This window comes from Xyrauchen texanus, chromosome 22, assembly GCF_025860055.1.
Source record: "Xyrauchen texanus isolate HMW12.3.18 chromosome 22, RBS_HiC_50CHRs, whole genome shotgun sequence".
Lineage (NCBI taxonomy): Eukaryota > Metazoa > Chordata > Actinopteri > Cypriniformes > Catostomidae > Xyrauchen > Xyrauchen texanus.
The window spans coordinates 21,105,857-21,127,033 of record NC_068297.1 but is presented as its reverse complement, the minus strand read 5'-3'; the positions used below and the strand labels follow the sequence as shown (position 1 = coordinate 21,127,033).

The following is a 21,177-nucleotide window of genomic DNA, read 5'->3' as shown; positions in this document are numbered from 1 at the left end:
ATCAGCTGGCGCTGTGTACTAGTACACAAGCGGGGGGAATGAGCCGGTCAGCTTGCCCAGCAGCCTCTTTTCTCTCTCTCTCTCTCTCTCTCTCTCTCTCTCTCTCTCCTCTCTCTCTCTTTTCTCCCTCCTCTGTCTAACCCTCACTTGCCAAGCTAGGGTCCTGCTTAATGGTTTTGCGAGAAACACACAGCCCCTGATTCAGGCTAGCTGAAGGAAAGCAAGCAGGCTTTTTTGTGTGTGTTTGTGGTCGCTGCACTGGGAAAGGGGAGGAAAAGCGAGAGGCAGCTGGCTGGCGGACGTCCTTGTCCTTGAAAAACTGCACCAGAGAACTCTTTGAGGGAAGCCAAGATCCAGCGTAAGTAAGGTACACCTCTGATGGAGAGGGACAGGGGGGTGCATGGGAGACCTGCTGCTCTGTGTTGGCCCACCAGGCTGGACTGGGCCACGGTTGTTCTGGATGTGTGATGCGTTATTCTTTAAATGCTTAATGCTTTTGACAGGGGATTAGGCGAAACATAAAATGCCTTATGTCTCTGAATAAGGATGCCAAACTTTGTTCCTGTGAATCTTGTGGTCTGTTGTGATACACAGCCTGGTAATCTCTGTCTTACTGTGAATTGAATAATATTGTTGCAATGTTATTGTGCACAATGACTTAATTTTTTATTTTGTAGTGTGATCGGGAGAAATAGCACAGTGTTACATTTAAATGGGCATTGCCTGTTTGTAGGCCATGATTTCATTTATCTACACAGTACGTTGAGAGTTTTGCTTAATATTATGCAAAGTGTGTATTCCTGGACATTGTTGATACATGGGACTGAGTTTGCAGACACAATACAGAACATGCAAATGAGCTCTTGTTTCAATTCCACTGTGTTTATGTAGATCATGAGGGAAATAGCTGTAGCTCTGTACCTGCTCTGCTAGCCAATCCAGGTCACTTACTCAGTAATTCCCACATGCCAGTACTTATCAATGCTGTAAGTTTGATACCAGCTAAAGAGACTTACCTGATCATGCTAGTTGGATGGTTGGTATGACCAAAATCTTGTTTGCTTGGCATTCAAGTAAAAATGGATTACACTTTAATTAGGAATGCACCTATGTATCAGCTGCCATTATTTATCAGCCAGTTATTGACCAAATTAAAACCATCAGCATATTGGTTATAAGCATGAAAAAAGTTTATTTATAATTAATTAGTAACACACTTTGTAAAAACCCTGTGCATTCAAATCCACAATGCAGAAAAAATAATAGACACAATATGTAGAAGAACTGACACTCCTAAGAACATGTTGAAGATACATAATTCAATAGTATCCAGCTGCAGCCATCCAAACTATCCAAAATGCTTTGAAACTGGCAGACTTTGACTTCTAAAACATCGGTTTGATATCCATTAATGCTGCATGATTGATTGAATTAAGATTGAAATTGCAAAATGGCCTTTGCGTGGTTGCCAAACCTTAAAAGGCCACGTTTTAAAATAGTCCCTGCATCTGAAATGGCGTACTGTCAGACTGTATTGGATGAAAGATAGACTTCTTAGCCAGTAAAATAGTACATTCTCTAGATATGCATGCGAGTAGGATAAAAAAGATTCCAGACATACTTCATCTTTGGACATGAGTAATGACCTGTGACCCAAATACATTATGTAATAACAACAACCGTGAAAATAATCTACACTGATTTTGTTAAACAGGCACCATTTTAGCACAAATGTAATATTTACTTAAATTTATTGTTATACTGTACTGTATGAACTAGGGCTGAAACGATTAGTCGACGTTATCGACAACAAATCGACAACGAATAGTCGTTTGATCTCATTTAATGTAACATAGGATCACATTAAACTCTAATGATGACATATGAGAACATCACTGCACTTCATGACTGACTGTGGAGAGGAACAATTACACAGATCATAGTCTAGATGCACTCTAAACTTTCCAAACTGCTTCAGCTATGTAGATCCCAAAGGGAATTATACAAAAATACCAAATAAGTAAATACAGAAGCACTCTTGTTGTGGAATAAGCGGAGCCGGAACTCTTTAAAGGAAACACCCCGATGTTACATTTTAAATGCAGTTATATTTAACCCTCTGGGGTTTGAGGGTGTTTTGGGCCCTGGAGAAGTTTTGACATTCCTTGACATTTGTGCTTTTTTCAGTTGCTTAAAAACACATTAATGGCTAAAGTCTGATAACACTGTATTCAGCACAAACTGGGCTAAAATAATATGTGAGCAACTTGTGTGTACATTTTTGTATTTTTGAGAAAATAACATTTATGCATGGTTTTCAAAAAAAACAAAATTTTAAGTCATTGAAATAAGGTCATTTAACACATAATAAATATTTGTCCACAAGCCTTTTGAGAACTGGATCTTGTAGCCTAGAGTTTTTGCTACAAAATGACTTGAAAACCATCCTTATCACTCATTCATACAAAAAAATATAGTAATTTAACTTTTGTAAGACACTTTTAGTATATTAAAGGTCATATGCGAGGAGGCGTGAATGATCATGAATATTGATTGTAATTCACACCTGATGAGACAAAAGACCCCTCCCCTTGGCCTATCAATAAGGAATGTGACAGAAAGAGAATGAATGTGAGGAGACTTAATGATCAAAATCAAGTTTTAAGTTAAAAGAAGTAATCTGACTATAGATTTTCTTTACATAAAGACTTTACTTAATTTTAGACCTACACTACCATTTAAAAAGGCTCTTTTGCTCACCAAGACTGCATTTATTTGATCCAAGATGATATTTTGAACTATTTTTACAATTTAAAAGAACAGTTTTCTATTTGAATATATTGTAAAATGCAATTTGTGATCAAAGCTGAAATGTCAGCATCATTACTGCAGCCTTCAGTGTCACATGATCCTGCAGAAATCATTATAATATGGCTGATTTTCTAATATGGGCATATTTAAAGTGCATTTTACTAATTTAACCTGAACAAATATTTGCAAGCACAAGCTTTGTTAATGATAATGAGGCAGCTTTAACACTAGTTAAAATATAATCTAAACATTCATATTATTTTAATATCATATTACATATCATATTTATATCATACATCATACAATTTAAATACCTGCTTTAGCAGAAACAGTATTTAAATGTAACTAAAACTTGCTTATTAGGACATATTTCAAATTTCAATACTCTGAATCTGAATACTTGCCTGGCTGGCAAGTCTGGAAACAGTCCCACTAGTAAAATATGTACATGTTTATATAAAATAGCATGTCATCCTACAAAATTGTATCCTCGGCTGGATTAAATCACTCTTCAAATTACAAACGTTCATTGGTGTCCCGCTCTTCTTCTGAGGAAAATATTAGCTCTTCCTTACTATCCAGGAGTTTTCTCACTTGTGTATCGTGCTGTCTTTCAAATGTGCAGAAAAGTGAATGAACTTTGTTTCTAAGGCACACTCAGGGGCGTTTACCATTTGCATTGATCACCTCAGCACATTAGCGTATGAATCTGCTGTTGGGTGTGATCACATTAGATGTAATTTGCTGAGCCAGTAAAAACTGTACATTACTTTGTTTCATACAGATTACATTGCAGAAGAATATTTGTTTTAAATTTGAATTGTTTAGTTTAAAAGTAGACATTTTAAGCTTTCTTTAGACATATGTTTAATGTTTGTGTGATAAGTATTCAGGGAGTTTCAGTTTTGTGACGTGTTTCAGATATATGCTCTTGAGCATAGAGACTGCTGTAAGCTCACCCTTTTTATTTTCTTTATTTTACAAAAGCACAAGGTTTTGTTGTTATTGTGAGTGTACACAAATAAAAGTAGACACTTTATAGTCTCTAATGATGTCTTACACTTATCTGTATGCCCCAAAATGACGGAGAATTTTATGTTGTTTCAGCTGTAATGACGAAAAAATCCATTGCGTCTGTCGACCCCAGAGGGTTAATGTGTTATAGCTTTATTGAAGTTCAAATAATACGGAAGCAGGTCATGAAATTAACTACAAACTCCAACTCTGGCATTTCTCTGTGCGGTTAGCGCCTCCTCTATGAGTTACGCAAATGTCCCGATCTAAGGTGGAGAGATTGAAACTGCACCCGGCTGATGCACACTCTGTGGTGGGGATGCTCGTCCCTCGAGCATGTATGCTTGCTGCAGCTAGATTATAACGCGATGGTTCATGACTTATTGAATCATAAAATATGTCACTTTGCATTTCTTATCGTGAAGAAAATTGGCAATATGCAGCTTTATTAATAAGAGAGAGTTTGTTTTTTTGTGAGTTAAGGATGGATTGAAATGAACAGAAAGGTGAGAGAGGAAGTCTTTGCCTCATTATACACTGAAACAAAACACATTATGATTTTTGTTTTTGTTTTGGTTTGTTTTCCAAGAAAAATATCGAATTCTCATTTAAAACCATGTACATTTTCTTTAGCAGCTATACTGCATAAGAAAAAATTGTTATCTGAGAATGTTGAATATAATATTAAAAATACTAATATTTTTAAATATCTGAAAATCCTTTAAAAAAAGATGCATTCACCTGAGAAGCAGCATATAAGATATTTATACTTGTTTTTAGAGAACTGATGTTGATTATACATATATTTTGTCTTCTCTGCACTCACAGAATTATAACCAAATGAAAAAAATGCATATATTATTTTGAGGGTTGTTTCCCCTCAAAATAAGAACACAGTAAAACTGTGTTCTAATGATAAAATAAGTTAAGTGTCAAAATATATGAATCAGCCCATACATTTATTTTATGTTTTGTTAAAATCAAAATTGGCCAAAAATCTTAATATCAGTGCATCCATAATTTAATAATCATATGGAAGTGGATATTTATGGATAATCCATTGAATACATGGAATGAAACTTCATCTCCTTTGATTATTATTTATTTATTATTATTATTTGGAACTTGCTGGACACAACCAAAAGATTATTCCCAACAAATTTGTAACACATTACAATAAGGTTCCATTTGTTAACATGAGTTAACAATGAATAATACTTGAAATACTATATTAATCTTGATTGTTAATTTTAGCATTTACTAATGCATTTTTTAAATTCAACTTTGCATGTGTTAACAAAAGTTAAAGCATTGTGAACTAACCTGAATTTACAATGAACAACTTAATTTTTATAAACTAACATTAACTAAGATTACTAAATGCTGTAAAAATTAGGTCTGGGTAAAAATATTGATTTTCCAATGCATCGCGATCTTCATTTGAACGATCTCGAAATTGTTATTTTTAAACCCCAAGATCAATCTTTTAATCTTTGTGACAACTCAACTAAAAATGTCTGTGATTAGCCACTAGCAGGTTTTTTTTGTGTGTGTGATTGTGTAGTATAGTGGCAAAAAATTTCAGCTGCGTTTAGTGTTTAGTGTTCTCGTTCTGCTCCCTGGCAGATGCTGGTAGTCTTAAAGAGACCGGATCGATTTAGCACATGTTCTACATATCAATGTAAATACTTTTAAATAGTACAAATTATGCATGTAAACAATAAACATGTAGAAAAATATGACATTTACTGATGGAATACACTGAAATTAAACAATTTTCAAAAGCTAAAATGTGGTTAATATAAAGAAAATCTAATTATAAAATAAAAAAATTAAAATTACAGTTTTCAAATTATGGCTAGATGGGTTACTAGAAGGTCACTTTATATTAAGAGCATTAGCTAAGCGAGAACCTCTTTCATATGTAAGCAAAATGGACATTGTAACAGATATATATACATATACCCAATAAGAATGAAATCAAATTGAGAGCTTGTGAATCGGAATCGGTAATCAGGAAATCTGTATCAATATCCAGCCATGGTAAAAGAAATTATACTGGGAAATTTAACATGCTAATTTCTGCGATCTAATAGTTTTTGTTGAACACACACTAAATAAATTAACACAATAAATGCAGTATCTTTTTTTTTTTTTACTTCCTGAATCTTCATGTGATGGGATAAAGGTGTCTCAAGTTGTTTCTGGCAGGCTACTCATCCACAGGTGCCATTCAATATATGGTTAGGATTAAGGGCATCTGCTGCCTGCCAGAAACAAACTCAGGTACCACTGTGTGATATACTTGTTACGTTCCCGTGTTGTCTGCACCATGTTTTCTGTTTCTGTCTTTGTGTCAAAACTACATTTCCCATCTTTCCCGCTCTCTCTGCCAGCACAGTGTTATTGTCCGCACCTGTTCGTGATTTTGTTATCACCGTGTCCTGTCAATTTAAACCCGCTTGTTTTCCCTTTCCTTTGTCGTTCGTTGAATGTTAATGTTATCATTTCATGTTCTCTGCACCTGGATGTTCCTCATGTTTGTCAACGTTTGCCCTAGATGTTAATTTGTGTTCGCTCGAGGTTTCCTTATCGTTCGTGGTTGTTTTTCTCACTGGTATACTTCTGAATGTTGTTTCGTGCTTTAGTTTAATTTTCCCATCGTGGACCTTTTCTTTCGTTCCTGTGTTTGTTTATTTTTACTTGTAAATAAAACCTTGTTTGGATCCGCACTTCTCGTCTGTCTTATCCTGCTTCTACACCAGTCGTGACAATACTGTATGGTGTGAACCACGTGCCATATCTCTTCTCATCGTGTAAAAACACTGCAAGCTGCTGACAAGTATAATTGTAGAGACTGAACGGCAGCCAGAGAAAATAAGAGTTTTGAGATATTAAACCATCAAATTAAACTTCAACATTCAAAATGTTTTACATCTGTTTGCATAGTGTCTAATAATGCTTTGGCAGTGTACTCTTAAGTTTCTCTTGCCAATTAATTTTTAAAGAGCACCTAATATGGTTTTTCAAATATTACCTTTCATGTAGTGTGTTATATAGCTGTTTCAAAAATCAAAGTGCACGACAAATGGAGTTATTGACTCCCAAAAAAAAACCGTTAGGTTAGCTCATGATACCTAATGCATTAACAAATCTTAAAAGTGTTACCAACAAATTAATGATAAGTCCAGCATCAGTGCAAAAGCATTTGTTATATTTTTAAAATAAAAGACTCAAAACAAACAGATAGTTTTGGCACAAACATTTTTATTGAATGAGGCACAATTAAAGCGAGAGGCAGCTTGGAGGGCTGATATCCTTGTACTTTGCCACACATTTGTTGAATTATGTATTAATGTGTTTAGTTGCGACATCGCTTGGCAACTGTGGGCAACTAAACTTTAACTGAACTTTGCAGTTCAGTTGCAATTGGATTATGCTTACCGAAATTCAAATTCCTGCACCCCCATTAGCCAAATCTGGAAGTGTTGCTTGAACATATGTGCACATGTCAGCTTCAGTTTCTGGGTGTAATGTCTGCTAAGTGGGGCCAGATTCGAGTAGTATTTGTAGTTGTAAGTGATGTAATACAGTCAATAGAAATGCATATTTGATTAACTTTCCCCCTAACCCAAAGTGAAAATAAAATGTTTTGAGTGAAAGTGCAACCTGTGAATCACACTTACCGTTGTTTTTGTGAGTGCAATTACTTCCTGGTATCCAGTAGACGAAAACCTGTTTCTTGTAGGTTGCTTTTGTGATGCGCTATCAGTAGTGCTAGAGAAAAGGTTATCACGATTGCAGTGTTGCAAAAATCTCTCATGGGGATGGCGCCTTTTAGGTATTTGGCAGTATGGGGTTGATTTCAGTATACATTAACTTTCTCTTGATTCTTCCTTGTGATCATATTGTTGTGTAACACCCCTTAAGAACAAGGGGTGTAGCCTACATGCTAGTACTGTATATGACCAAACAGTCTTGGACAATGTGGGTTTAATTTGTGGATTAACTCACACCATGCTTGTATACATCACTCCATAATTGATACCCTAAGCTTTCTGAATGTGGATCATCTATTAATAAACACACCAGTGATGTCTGCCACAGCTCAGCTGTATGTTCTGAAAGAAAATTACAGATCTTCTGTCTGTAAACGACCTCATTTGCCTCCTCTCTTTTATTGTTGATTGGTCCTAGCCCAAAAGGAGCACTACTGAGTTAAGACTGGTGCTGTGCAGATGTACAGGTCAAGTATTTACATATAGGCATTAAGGAGATTGTCCTTTTTTAGAACATTTCTTAGTATGTTTTTGTGATGAGGAGGAGGGCGGGACCAGGCTGTGAGTACGCACGGCCGGCCCCCAATCGTGCTAATCAGCCAAGGAGAGAAATAAAGCAGAGCCGGACGCGGCAGTTCGAGAGAGAGAGAGAGAGACTCGCATAGCTGCCATGTTTGTGTCTTTTTGTTTAAGTTTTCATAAAAATATTACTTTGATGCTTCGTCCAGATCCCATCTCCTCCTTTCCCATTCTAACTTGTTATATTGGTGCCGAAACCCAGGAAAGAGGAGGGATGTGCTGTCGCGGAGTCTTTGCCACTGCCGTCCACCAAAAGGAGCAGCCACCTCCGGCCACCTGGACATGGATGAATGGCTGCCATCCGCCAGGGGTCGGAGGACTCGCTGCTGTCCGCCCGGGGAGGAGCAGCTGTCGTCCACCAGAAGGTGGAGGAGCGGTCAAGGACCAGGTGACAGTGTGTCAGGGAACCTGCAAGCAATATTTTCTTCTCTCCTCTCTTTCTCTCACTGTCCCTCTGCCTCGCTCTTTCCTTCTCCCCATTTCCATCCCCATGTCTCCCTCCCAGGCCTCGAGAGAGGTGGGGAAATCCTGCCGGCCAGAAGGGGTGGGGGTGCTTCATGCCGGTGGTTCTCCGGCCTGAGGCAAAGGAGGGAGGAATGTGACGAGGAGGAGGGCGGGGCTAGGGCTAATCAGCCGAGAATAGGTATAAATCCGAGCCAGATGCGGCAGTTAGAGAGAGAGAGAGCCACACACAGCTGCCATTTTTGTTTACATTTTCATTAAAATATTACTTTGATGCTTCGTCCGGTTCCCACCTCCTCTTTGCTCATCTTAAACTTGTTACAGTTTTTATATTCTGTATACGTTTATATTGTGTCTTTTTGTTCCTGTTAAAGATCTATTACTGCTAATCCCTGGTTTGCTTTGACTGAAAAAGGCCTTAAAAATCCTGTAGACTTTGCTGATTAGTATTCCACTGTCATAATGTATTCATCAAGTTTACAAGCTCGCCCTCTTTCCAATGTATTCTGGGGTATGGTACAGAGCGTGTAGCTTTAGTTCAAGAGGATTTGAATCAGGACTTGTGATAAAACACTATGCATTAATTTCTGAACACTGAAGTTTTTTGATTTACTCCGTTTGCATATATGTCAATTCATTATCTTGAAATTAGTTATTTAGATTGTTAATCCTGAGGATTAATCTGTGAATTAGGAAATGTGTGTTACCACACACCAAATACCATTAATGCTGGTAATCCTTTCCAAATATGTCTGTTACAAGAGTAGATCATTTTTTTTAAACACAATACTTTAAGATGTTTAGACAAATTGCGGATATTTTTTTGTGTTTATGTGATATGTGATTATTTCATCTTGCTTTTAAAGGATGTTTTTAAAGACAGTTTCTCCCAGTAATGGAAATACTGTCATTATTTACTCTTAAGCTTTTCCAAACCTGACTTCGGAGGTCTTTTGAAATCTTACAATAGCTTTGTGTGAGGAGCATACTGAATTTGAAGCTGTTATTTACACATTCATTGAAAAGATCACACTCAAGAGAATACACAGTGCAGATGTCAAGATTTTCAGGAAATGATGGCTTAAATTTTGGTCCGTTCTTCTCACAAAGCTATCATATGGCTTCAGAAGAAAATGCATTTGTCATATGGATGACTTTAATTATATTTTTATGGTACTTTGCCTCCTTTTTGAAGCTTGAAAACTCCACTCCCAATTCTTTCTATCTGCATGAGAAAAATGTAAATTCTTCAAAATGTGTCTATTTGTGTTCCACAGAAGAAAGTAAGTCACATGGGTTTGCAAGGATATGATGATGAGTAAATTATGACATATTTCTTTTATTTGGCTGAACTATTCAGGTGAGACGTTTTTTTTTTTCCTCCTCTAGAGTATCAGGGAAGACATATTTAGCCTAGAGTTTGTTATGCGGCAAGATGTGTTGGTGTTTGTAACTTTCAGCCTTGTGAGAGCCCAGTTTGAAATGTGGCTTCCTGAAGGAAATTAATCTTCTATGGTTTATTAGTGGAGCCCACACTCTGAAGTATCCTTCACCTTTTGAATAATTAACAAGCAAGCTAAACAATGTTGTAGATAGATGCCATAAATCTGAAGGCTGTGCAGGAATACTCCTGGCCCGGCATTCATAAAGACTCTCGGGCATTCTAAACAACAATGAAATGAGATGAATTAATTGTGTTGTTGCTTTTGGCATCTGCATTCTTGACATTACTTGTAAAAAAAAAGAAAACAGTCCAATCAGCCCCTTTCCACAACAACCCCCCTCCTACCCCCCCAATCCTTCTCTTCCATTGGTGGATGACTCCACTGTTTTCTTTAAGACTAAGAGCTTTGTGTTAAAGCTACTCTCAAATTCTCAACAGATCGATACATATATATTGTCTAATTGGAAGCCATTAGTTATGGGGTTTATAAAACTAGTAATTATTGTGTGTAATCTTGCAGAAAATTAAATTTGGAGTTATGTACAGTGTATTAGAGAGAAGATTTATTTTTCCTGCTGCATTTATTGTCTGTCAGGTGCTGTACGGCCCTACTTTTTCATGTGGGAAGCCAACTGCAGGCGACTTTAGTTTTTCCTACATAATGTAGTGCATTTATAGGGAAAAGCTGAATAAGAAGAAAATCAATTCTAGTGTGTGTAAATAACACTTTTGTAAAATAATTTATTGAACGGGTTATTCTTTTATAAGAGAGTGGTTATTTATAAAATGAAAGGGATAGTTCACCCCAAAATTAAAATTCTATCATTATTTACTCATGATATCCCTGGTGTGTATAACTTTCTTTCTTCTCCAGAACACATTTGAAGAAAAATAGAAAAATTTCTTAGCTCAGTAGGTCCTTAAATTGTAAGTGGATGGCAATTTCTCTTTTGGAGCTCCAGACATCAAAGACAGTTAGCATAAACATCATCCATACAACAGCTGCTGTTAAAATAATGTCTTCTAAAGTGGCACGATTGTTTTTGGTGCAAATATTTGTTTATATTTAAGTACTTTTTTAAACTCTAAATCATGCTTCCGGTTAGCAGCGGTATGTGCGTGTGACATAATAACATTGGCATTTGAAACACCCGGAACTGAAACACCTCAGAACTGAGGCACGTGTGTCACAGCCGGAAGTTACAAGTTAGAACGAAGAATGCTGTAAAGTAACTTGGATGGTTTTATTTTAGATCTGTATTTATTTGTTTCTTTACTTACAATGGTGCATTTGAGTGCTTATTCCGGATGTCTCAATCGAGAGGAAAACGTAAGATTACGTCTGTATCATGGCAATGCGAATACATCACACGAGAGACCGCTTGAACTCCACCCGCTCGTGAAGCCTAACAGAAGCGATGGTTTCTAGTTAAAAGTACTTAAATATTTATCTTTTTTCACACCAAAAGTGATCGTATCGCTTTAGAAGATATACATTTTACCACTGGAGTTGTATCAGTTACGTTTATGCTGACTGTTTGTGATTTTTGGAGCTTTAAAAGAGAAATTGCCATTAACTTGCATTTTAAGGACCTACTGGGCTAAAATATTTTTCTTCAAATGTGTTCTGGTGAAGAAAGTCATACACACCTGGGATATCATGAGGGTGAGTAAATAATTAGATAATTAAAATGTTTGGGTGAACTATGTCTTTAAGATAGTACTCAATGACAGGATGGCTTTGCATTAAAAAATTTATATTTTGGTTAATTACTTTGTAAAATGTAGCCAAGGATTTGGTTTAACGTTTTTATATTGAATACATGTTTATGTTGAGGCTACTGCTATTGTCATTTGTTACATAAAATATGTTAATTGAACATTTAGTCTTACTCAAACGTCTAGTCAATAAAATTGTGAAAACACTCTTTTAATACTATTTAATATACATGTTTGTAACTTCCAAGTAAAATTGAAGCACCACCACAATTACACACCCATGCAGCAGCTCAATTTTCCCTCTGTTGTTTGCACACCTTTGCACACATAACACAATAACAATTCCATCATGCATTATACTTTATATTGTGCTGGAGAATAATTCATTGAGGTCTGTTTGGGAGATAAAAGGGTAAAGTGAATGCTTGAATATGAAGTTGTTACAGTGGATTCCCTATGAGGAGATGGCAGGGCCTCAGGCAAACACACACACTTGTGATAAATGGGGGGGTTGAGCTCCTACATGGGAGTGTAATGGCACTTTTCCACTACACATTACGGTTTGACTCACCTCAACTCTACTTGCTTTACTTTTCTGAGCTTGCATTTCCTCTGCAGTTTAGTGCCTCCTCAGCGTGGGTGGGATTATAGGCTGATCGTCATAGTTGCGCCACCTCTACTGCCGTGCCATCATCTGAAACACAACACAAACTGACCAAAACAATAACACAACTGCTAGCTGTTAGCTACTTGCTCATTGTGCTGCATAAACAGTTGTTGCATGATGATTTTACAAAAGTGTAACAGTTAAATTGGCCTAGTTGTTTTAGAAGCAAGCCTACAGTAGTTGGTCAACTAAATAAAGTGAAGCTTTCAAGCAGAGTATAGAGTTAACTTAACAAAACCTACCATCCTCCTTGATGGTTCTGTAGTCACTTTTAAGTATTTGTTTTTGTAACTTTCTTTCTACACTGTAGTTAGATCTGGTGGTAGCCATGTGCGGCGAACAGCTGAGACACTTCCTCAAAGACATTTTCATTTTGCTCATCGCTAACGAGTGGACCATCTACATCTTATTTATTGACCACAGCGTTTTTTTTGCACACATTAATTTTTTTTTTACAATCCGAAAGTCACGTGAACAAATTATACCGCTATCGCTGTTACTAACTTTAAAACTAGCAGGTTGATGTCGCGTGTCGGAAATCCAGTGACGCTGGTAGTGACGATTCCCCTGACCAATCAGTGATCTGCAGGATTTTGACATCACATTTAGTATCGGCTTGGCTTGCTTGGAACCTCGACCAAGGTGGTACCAGGTACTATCCACAGTGGAAAACCCCCAAAAAGCGAGCAGAGCCGAGTTGAGTCGAATTGTACTGTGCAGTGGAAAAGCCCCATAATATTGGTGGAGCTTAAATTTTACTTGGTAGTTACTAACTTGCAGATAAACTTCTTGTCAAATACTGTGTTTATACTTCAACTTCTGAAAATAATGTTTTGGGACAAGTTAAGCTCTATTGAGAGCATCAGTGGCATGCTGACGATTACCACAGAAAATGATTTCCCTGTTTGTAAAATTAAAAATCACATTGAGAGTAATGCACTTTAAATGGCAGTCTATGAGGGAACATGTTCTGGAGGATTGAAAAGCAGAAATGTGGTGCTCATATTTGGTCAAACCACTTTTATGTCAGTTGTTTCATACATAAATATGCTGTTTGTTCTGTAAAGTTAATACTGTCCTTAATCTAACCCATAACATCCCTATTAATTTTAGATTTATTAATAAACCTATATGAGTTTGTTATTATGTACATTAACACAATAAACTGAACCATCTGAATGCATATGTTGCTACAGTGTAGATATTATATTCAGTTAAGTATTAAATCATTCATTTAATTAAAGGATATGGTGCCATTAATATTTGGAATTGCATAGACTCAAAGAGATATTTTTATAATCAACAGAAATCTCTTTGCTGTGCACAATTGCAACAATATAGAGGATCAAAAAATATTGGGTCTTTAACATTCGTGGCATGTTGTTCACTGGTCTAGATTTAGACCTGGACCACTAAGAGAAAGCATTGCACCTGGTAGAGTGCGCCTGCATGACCACCTCTTTTAAAATAGCACTTGTTTTTCCTCAGAAGTGTTACCCTAAAAAGTTAGGTACATTAGCTTAGCTTCACGCTCACTATTTTCTGCATAAACTAACCAGGCTGATATGCAAAGCAGCTTTTGTTTAGCTGTGTATATGAAAATTGCTAATCAATTTTACCCCTTATTTCATGGCCTGTGGTTCCTGCCCCACCCCCACCAGCTGGTTAATCATGCACAAGCTGAACACTTCATTACCCAGGACATGTTTGCCCCTTAGCGCTTTCTCGCTAGTAAATTAGTTCTTTCTATTTATACAGGTAAGGCAGGTCAGAGGTCTCCGAGTTGCAAAAGGTAAAGGGATGAAATTAATATAGCACCAGGCTCTGCTGGCTATGAGCCTCCCAGAAGAAAAGCCCTCCAACTTAAACAGTTTCATAAGGAGAAATGAATTGGCACTGTAGGAGTGCAGCTCTTTTTGTTCTAGCCTCAGATTGGTCCTGCTGTGTTCTTTCTGTGCTGCACTGCGTGTTCTTTGAAGCCATGAGCTCAAATATTGAAAGCCTGTTTCCTACACATTGCCTGTCCTATCTACCTACGCACCTTGTCGCTGTTGTTTTTGCTATTTCATCTGCTTTTTTGCTTTGTTTTGTTTTTTTAGATGTGAATCACTATTTTGCTCTTCCTGTATATGTGAACATTGTGGGAGAGTCCCAGATATTTGAAAGAGCAGTGTTTTATCTCCATGTAATCCCATAGTGAGAGTCTGCCATCTGTATGACAAAGCTAGTCAGAGTCCAGGGGGCTTCATATGAGCTTTAGAAGGGGATGAGGTGAAACTGATCCGTTTCATAGGTGTTCCAGACGGAGGTATGTATCTTGCATGTTTTGTTGACATTGGTGAGTGATGGTCACATTTGGTTTGGACTAGGGATGCACCGATACCCCTTTTTCTCTTCTGATCCGATTCCGATATCAGAAATCTCAGTATCGGTCGATACGATCCCAATCCCAATCAGATACCAGTGTTGTTTTTTTGCATAATCAGTTTAGAATATCTTTACAATATTGTGTGGAACTAATTGGGTGTGCTCTTTAATATGTAAAGAAACACAAACCTCTAACTACACATTATTTCAATATAAATGTATACCTTATTAAGAAACACTTTATTATTAACTAGTATACTGGATAATGTAGCAGCAAAATTTACAGTACTTCCAGTATAAGTCATCAGTTGAAAATAAGCTGTATTTTCTTTTTTTCTTTTTTTTTGCAAATGTTTTCAACATGTATCTGGACTTTAAAGGATTCAGATCTCTTTTTTGTTCAATTTAGTTGTAAGATATCAGCTCACTTTTCATTCAAACGGTTATTTTTTGGAACCCATTCAACTTAAATATTATTATCATTTGTAAACAAATAATAATAATAATAATAATAATAATAATAATAATATATTATAATTGTAATATATAGTAATATATCTCAATCTTGCATCTTTAACTTTTAAACCCTCATGATTTTATTTTGATACATTTTATTTTGAACTATCCAGTAAGTACTGTAAGTGTGTTTGATTGTATGCAAATGAATTAAACAGTAGTTTAATTCACTTCTTATTCAAATTCTGGTAAAACAAACAAACAAAAAAAAGCACCTGAAGTGCAATTCTAAATGCATATTATAAGTGAACCAAACTTTTTAGCATCTACATCTGAGATGTTTGTGAGTAGCGATCATATATTGCGCAACGCTTGAAGGCTAAACATAGGCATGCGTGTGTGTAAACAGAGCAGCATCATTCAATAACACGATGAAGCTGCACATACATTTAATATGAAACACAGCCTTTTGTGATTCACAGAGCTATTGCACATCTTCAAGTGGCTTTGAATAAAATGCACGAGTCATATGAACTACATTAATTATGTTTTTATGGTTCTTTTATGTCATTTTTTGAGCTTGACAGTAACAAACATGACTAACACACAGTATCGGATTTGGATCGGGCTCATCGGACCAATACCCGATCCGTCTAAAAGATTCAGTATCGGAGCCGATACCGATCCAGGTATCGGATCGGTGCATCCCTAGTTTGGACACTTCCCACATGTTGTTGCAACACACGTAGCATGTATTGAGCGATTTCCAGTGCAAAATTAAACAGGTGGGTCAGCTTTTTACAATGAGACTCGGATAGCTGACTATTCAGCTTGACTATGACAACACAACTTGCGATCATGTCTTTTAAAGAGATGTGGATGGTATGAGGCTTAAACAACCCCCTCCCTTCTCATCAGAGAAGTGTACCACAGCACAGCGCTCCTGACCCAGTCTGGTTATAAGAAGTCTGGCTTGAGGAGCCCATCAGATGCTAGCAAGATGTCCTCAAGAGGTCTTTGAATTTGGCTTTCCTCCCCACCTACCCCTTAATAACCCAGCAGCCCAGAGCTTCTCTCATCATCTGCCCTCCTAAAAATATTACAGCTGCCTTCTCACCCAGAACTTACGGCATCTGATTTCATCTTCAAGGCCTATTTTTAATTATAGTACAGTGAAAAGACATTCCTCCATTAATTCATTAAATAACCCAGCTGTGCTGTGCTGTGTCATATTTTCCTTTGGCCCTCTCACTATGTACAATCGAGAACAGTGGCCGGCTCCATGCTGTTGATTCTTTCCTAGCCACAAGTCTTAGATCATATCACAGCTTGAGTATTTTCATTGAAACAAGAGCACCCGCATCACGTGTATCTACATATAAATATGTACTTGCAGTGCATTGAGAGATGGCTAAAAACAGGGTGCTGGGGTGGGGAGTCATGATATTTTCCAGTCCATTCTGAGGTTACTAATGTTTACATTCAATGATAACTAATACGCTCATCTTATCGCATTTGGAAGCTGCAACATGCCTGCAATGCTCTTCAGGCTTTGCAATGGAAAGTCAACGTTTCAATACTGCAAAAGATGCAGATTGGCTCATCCCAAACTATAGGAGGTAATTAGTTTTTCTTATGTGGATTACAATAGCTGCTATTGTAAATATGGTAAATTAAAGTTTAAATGTGTAGTTTCTGTTCCACTAGCATTACCAAACAGAATTCTGCTAATGAAAAAAGTTTTACATATAAAGGCATAAATAGTATATATATATATATTTTTTTAAATATGTTGAAAATGATGTGCACTCACTTTAGATGAAGACTCAGACATATCAGTAACCCAATTATAGCTTTTTAATTACATTTAGCTGGTCGCTCACTCATGGGTGCTGCCATTTTGACAGCACATGACAACCGGTGTCATGCAATTTACTGAGTTATTACCACTAATAATGTCAATAGTAATAACATGTTTAATTCAGACAGTGCTCAGACATAAAAGTACAGGTTAAAAAAACAAGAAAGCCAAACAATCAAACAACAAACACAGTATACTTACTACAAACAACAACCAAGCCCAAGTCAAGAAGACAGTCCAGAGTGATGGTATTCATCAGCAGGAATGTGATCCTTCCATGCAGCCCAAACAGAACGAGTGCAAGTGGAAAAATAAAATGTACAAACCAAAGTGGAGCAATGAAACAAACTGCTACTACCACGGTTCTCACGGCGTTGCTCAGGGATAAATGGTGCGACATCAAACACCAAGAACGAGTGTGTTGCACTTGCCCAGTCACAGTCTAGCACACAACAATGCGTGGAAATTTGTTTGGATTAAATCCAAGAATGTCCATAGGGATGTGTATAGTATGAGATGGAGAAAAGCACTGACTAAATAAAAAAAAAAAAACAAGACAAACAAACATTTTCGGTGTAAAGCGGCGGCACTTAGCAAACAAACTTCCAGGATCCAGGATGATAGGTGTCAGTATAGAGTCCAAAACGACAAGTACTTCTGGGACCGATCGGACTAGTAAGAGCCAGCTAAAAGTATACTAATTGCACATTTAAAACAGGCTTTCCAAACACTCCCCCTGTCTTCTATTGATCGGTACAAAATATAGTCCCAAACACCACTTTCCAAACTTAACCAATGTTGGGCTAGTCGGGCTGCTCACACAAGCTTTGATAGTGATGCTTTGATAGCGCCACAGTGTCAGTGTTTACGGTTAATATGGAAATCAACACACAAATGACTTAGTTTTAGTTGTCTCTGCATATGAATCTGATTATAAATTAATTGCACCTTTAAAGATGTAGTTTTTTCTCTCTTTTTTCATTGTTTTTGATGTTGTAAAGCATATATGGCTTTTGTCAGAGTGGTTATCATCTAGTTGACCTGATTTCTTTTGCTCACAACAGCCCTGGGTCAGATGACCCTTTCATGTTAGCATAACATCCCGGCATGATTCATACTGCAATATGAATACAACTATATGCAAGGGGTGAATTTGTTGCCAAGAGATGACCATGACTACACTATGCGTATATAGATTGATGAGATGCTGTGACAGGAAGTCTCAGGAAGATGTGTGTGTGCAGAATGATGTCAAGGGTTTGGCTACACATGGCTTATTTTCAGTTCACGGCCATTGCACACTGTTACATTGTCAGTAGGTATTTTCCGATACCATTTTTTTTTTAGAACAAGTACGAGTACCGGTACCTTTTGTTTAGTTTTTTTTCTGAACTCAATTTCAGCAGTTTATTTAAATGTTATCATCAAAATTGTTTTAAAAAAATATATTAATTCAAAATTGAATCAAATGAAAGTATAACAGTTCCCCTTCTGTCGCTCTCTTACGTTGTGTCAGAGAACGACACTAGGGGTCTCTCTTGAGCGCCGATATTCACCTCTGTACTATGAAAAAAGGCCAATGAGAGTTGGCAGCCAGTATTTGCATGTCCCGCCCCCGGACATACGGGTATTTAAGCGGCGCAAATACGGGAGTTCATTCAGAAAATTTCTTCGGAGCCGATGGTCGTGTTTGCAGACTGCTGCGTATTACACACCGAGTTCCTGCTATCCTCTGCTGCATGCTGTTGGATTCTACGGCGCACAACAGCGGCTTTCTCCTGTTTGCACGGCTGTGCACTTCCTGCCCCTGAGCGCATCGACAGTTGCAGATAAGAAAGATCTCTCACGAGTCTTTCATTCATAAAAGAGTGATTTTATTTAAAAGAGTAATTTCCTCTAAAAGAGCAAAACACAGCGGCGTTGAACGTCCTTCTCAGGACGCGTCTTTTTAAAGACGGTTTTCCGCCTCTGTGTAGTTTCTGGATGCGGTGATTCTCCCCACCTCTGACGGTCATAAAAACTGCCTTGCATTCCTGGGTTGCGATTACACGCAGGCAGCGTTTTTATGAATGGTCTATGTTCTCAGTGCGAGTGCATAACCATGACAGCATTGCGGTCGTAGGCTTTTTCTTGTAGTGAGAAAAAACCGCTTCAGCCGCCCCCCGCGCCTCGCCTCCTTCCTACGGGATTGAGGCAGGCGCCGCGGGCGATGAAAACGATTTGGGGGCAATGACGGGCTCCGTTTTCGTCGGGTGAACCCCCTCGAAACCCCCCGCCTCCCCGCACGCTTGCTTGTTTCCGTCCGAGCTCGGGATGAGCATTCTCTCCAATGGGTTATGTTTTCAGTGCGAGAACATAACCGCGGCAGCGTTGCGATCCCGGGTAAATCCCCTCGAAACCTCCCGCCTCCCCGGCACGCTTGCCGGCTTCCCGCGAGCTCTGGATTAGTGCGGCCGGCTTAACGGCCTGCCGTCCGGTCCCTCGAGCTCCCTGGCATTGGATGATGACATCACCGCTGCATCGGAGAGCGTAACAGCGGCGCCGAGGCGGATAACTTCGCCTGGGCCGCCACCTTCGGGTCCCCGCCCAGTCTGAGCCTGACGCACGAAGGTCCGCTATGCTTCCCGGGTAATTGGTTCCGCGGGCATGTGCGCCGCTCACAGCCGCGCCCCCCTGGGACCCTTCCCGGATGTGCATGACGAGCTGAGCAAGCCCAGCTTCCTCGCTCCTCCGCTCTCGCTACCCTCGGTGGTAGAACGGTCCCTGACCGCTCCCCCCTGCACGCCATGGCCCCCTCCTGCAAGTCCACCGGGCCAGGGCACTTCAAAATTTGCACTTGGGTAGTCCTGTTTTTGACGTGCGGCAGGAACTACACTCAAACAGGCGATGCACACTCCGTGGTCCAGAAACACAACGATGGACAGGCAGTACAGGAGGCAGACGAAGCACGCTTTCTCAAACGCCCCCGTCTCCCAGTTCCGTCCATTCGGCGACGCCGCGTGACGACTTCGCCCAAAAAGGCAGTCCTCAGTGGTGAAGAAACAGACGAGGGCTATTTTTCACACATCCTGCCCTGACGCAAACCTGCCGCCAGGGGCCATGCCCTGTCTGCTCGCCGAGGGCGCCCTCCTGCGGCTTTCAAGGAAGAAAGAAAGTGGTGCTCCGCCTCAACTAACAAGTGAGTGGGCCCAGCTCTCAGCCCCAGCGTCGAGCTCCCCGCAGAAGTTGGACGCCCATCGTCTCATGGGCCCCCTTGTGGACCCAGAAGGCTCCCAGGCACCCCTGAGATGACCGACCCAGAGACCGAGACAACAGCTCCGGAGCTGGTAAGACCACTCCGTCCCCCGGTGGAGGGCCGGAAGGAGAATTTATTTTTTGTTAAATTCTTTACACACTATAGAGCTATTTCCTTGTTGTCTCTGGGTCACCTGGCCCGCAAAATGCCGTTCTCACGGCACTCTGCTTTCAGGCCTCGACAGTCCTGGCTTCCTGGACGCGGTGTCCCCGCCCTCAGCCCACGACTGTTCCCCGGACGGCCGGTTCAGACGAGTCCAGAGGACGCCAGCAGACCTCCTCCTCAGTCACGAACCCGCCCCCTGCCGGGTGCGCGGAACAAGGTAAGTGCTTTGAGTTTATTCTCAGCACCAGAGCCTCGGGACGCCACAGCGCCTCACGACGGCGCGTTACCTGTTCCGCACCGCTGCGAAGCCCCGCCGGGTACGTCTAAAATACTCGTCCCTTTGGTGCCCCTAGCACGGAGCTTAGAGGCATGGCTTTCACTGCCCAGCTCGTCACGCTGGCTGCACCGGACCATTCGACTCGGTTACGCAATTCAGTTTGCCAGGTCTCCGCCCCCCTTCCTGGGCGTTCGTTCCTCCGCAGTGCACGGCGAACATGCCCTCTCCCTGCGCGAGGAAATCGCCTCCCTTCTAATCAAGGACGCGATAGAGCCTGTCCCTCCAACCGAAACGAAGAAGGGTTTCTACAGCCCTTACTTCGTTGTACCCAAGAAAGGCGG

General features: G+C 39.4%; 1 protein-coding gene across 2 annotated transcripts in view; it reads left to right on the top strand.

Annotated features, from left to right (window-relative positions):
* Positions 1-243: 243 nt before the first annotated feature.
* Positions 244-21,177, top strand: part of LOC127662839 (estrogen-related receptor gamma) — a 242,487-nt gene continuing 221,553 nt past the window's right edge. The window contains exon 1 of one of the 2 annotated variants that reach the window (XM_052154211.1): positions 244-358. The gene's annotated coding sequence lies outside the window, so the exon portion shown is untranslated. The remainder of the gene's footprint in view (positions 359-21,177) is intronic. The other variant, XM_052154208.1, reaches the window with a different exon arrangement.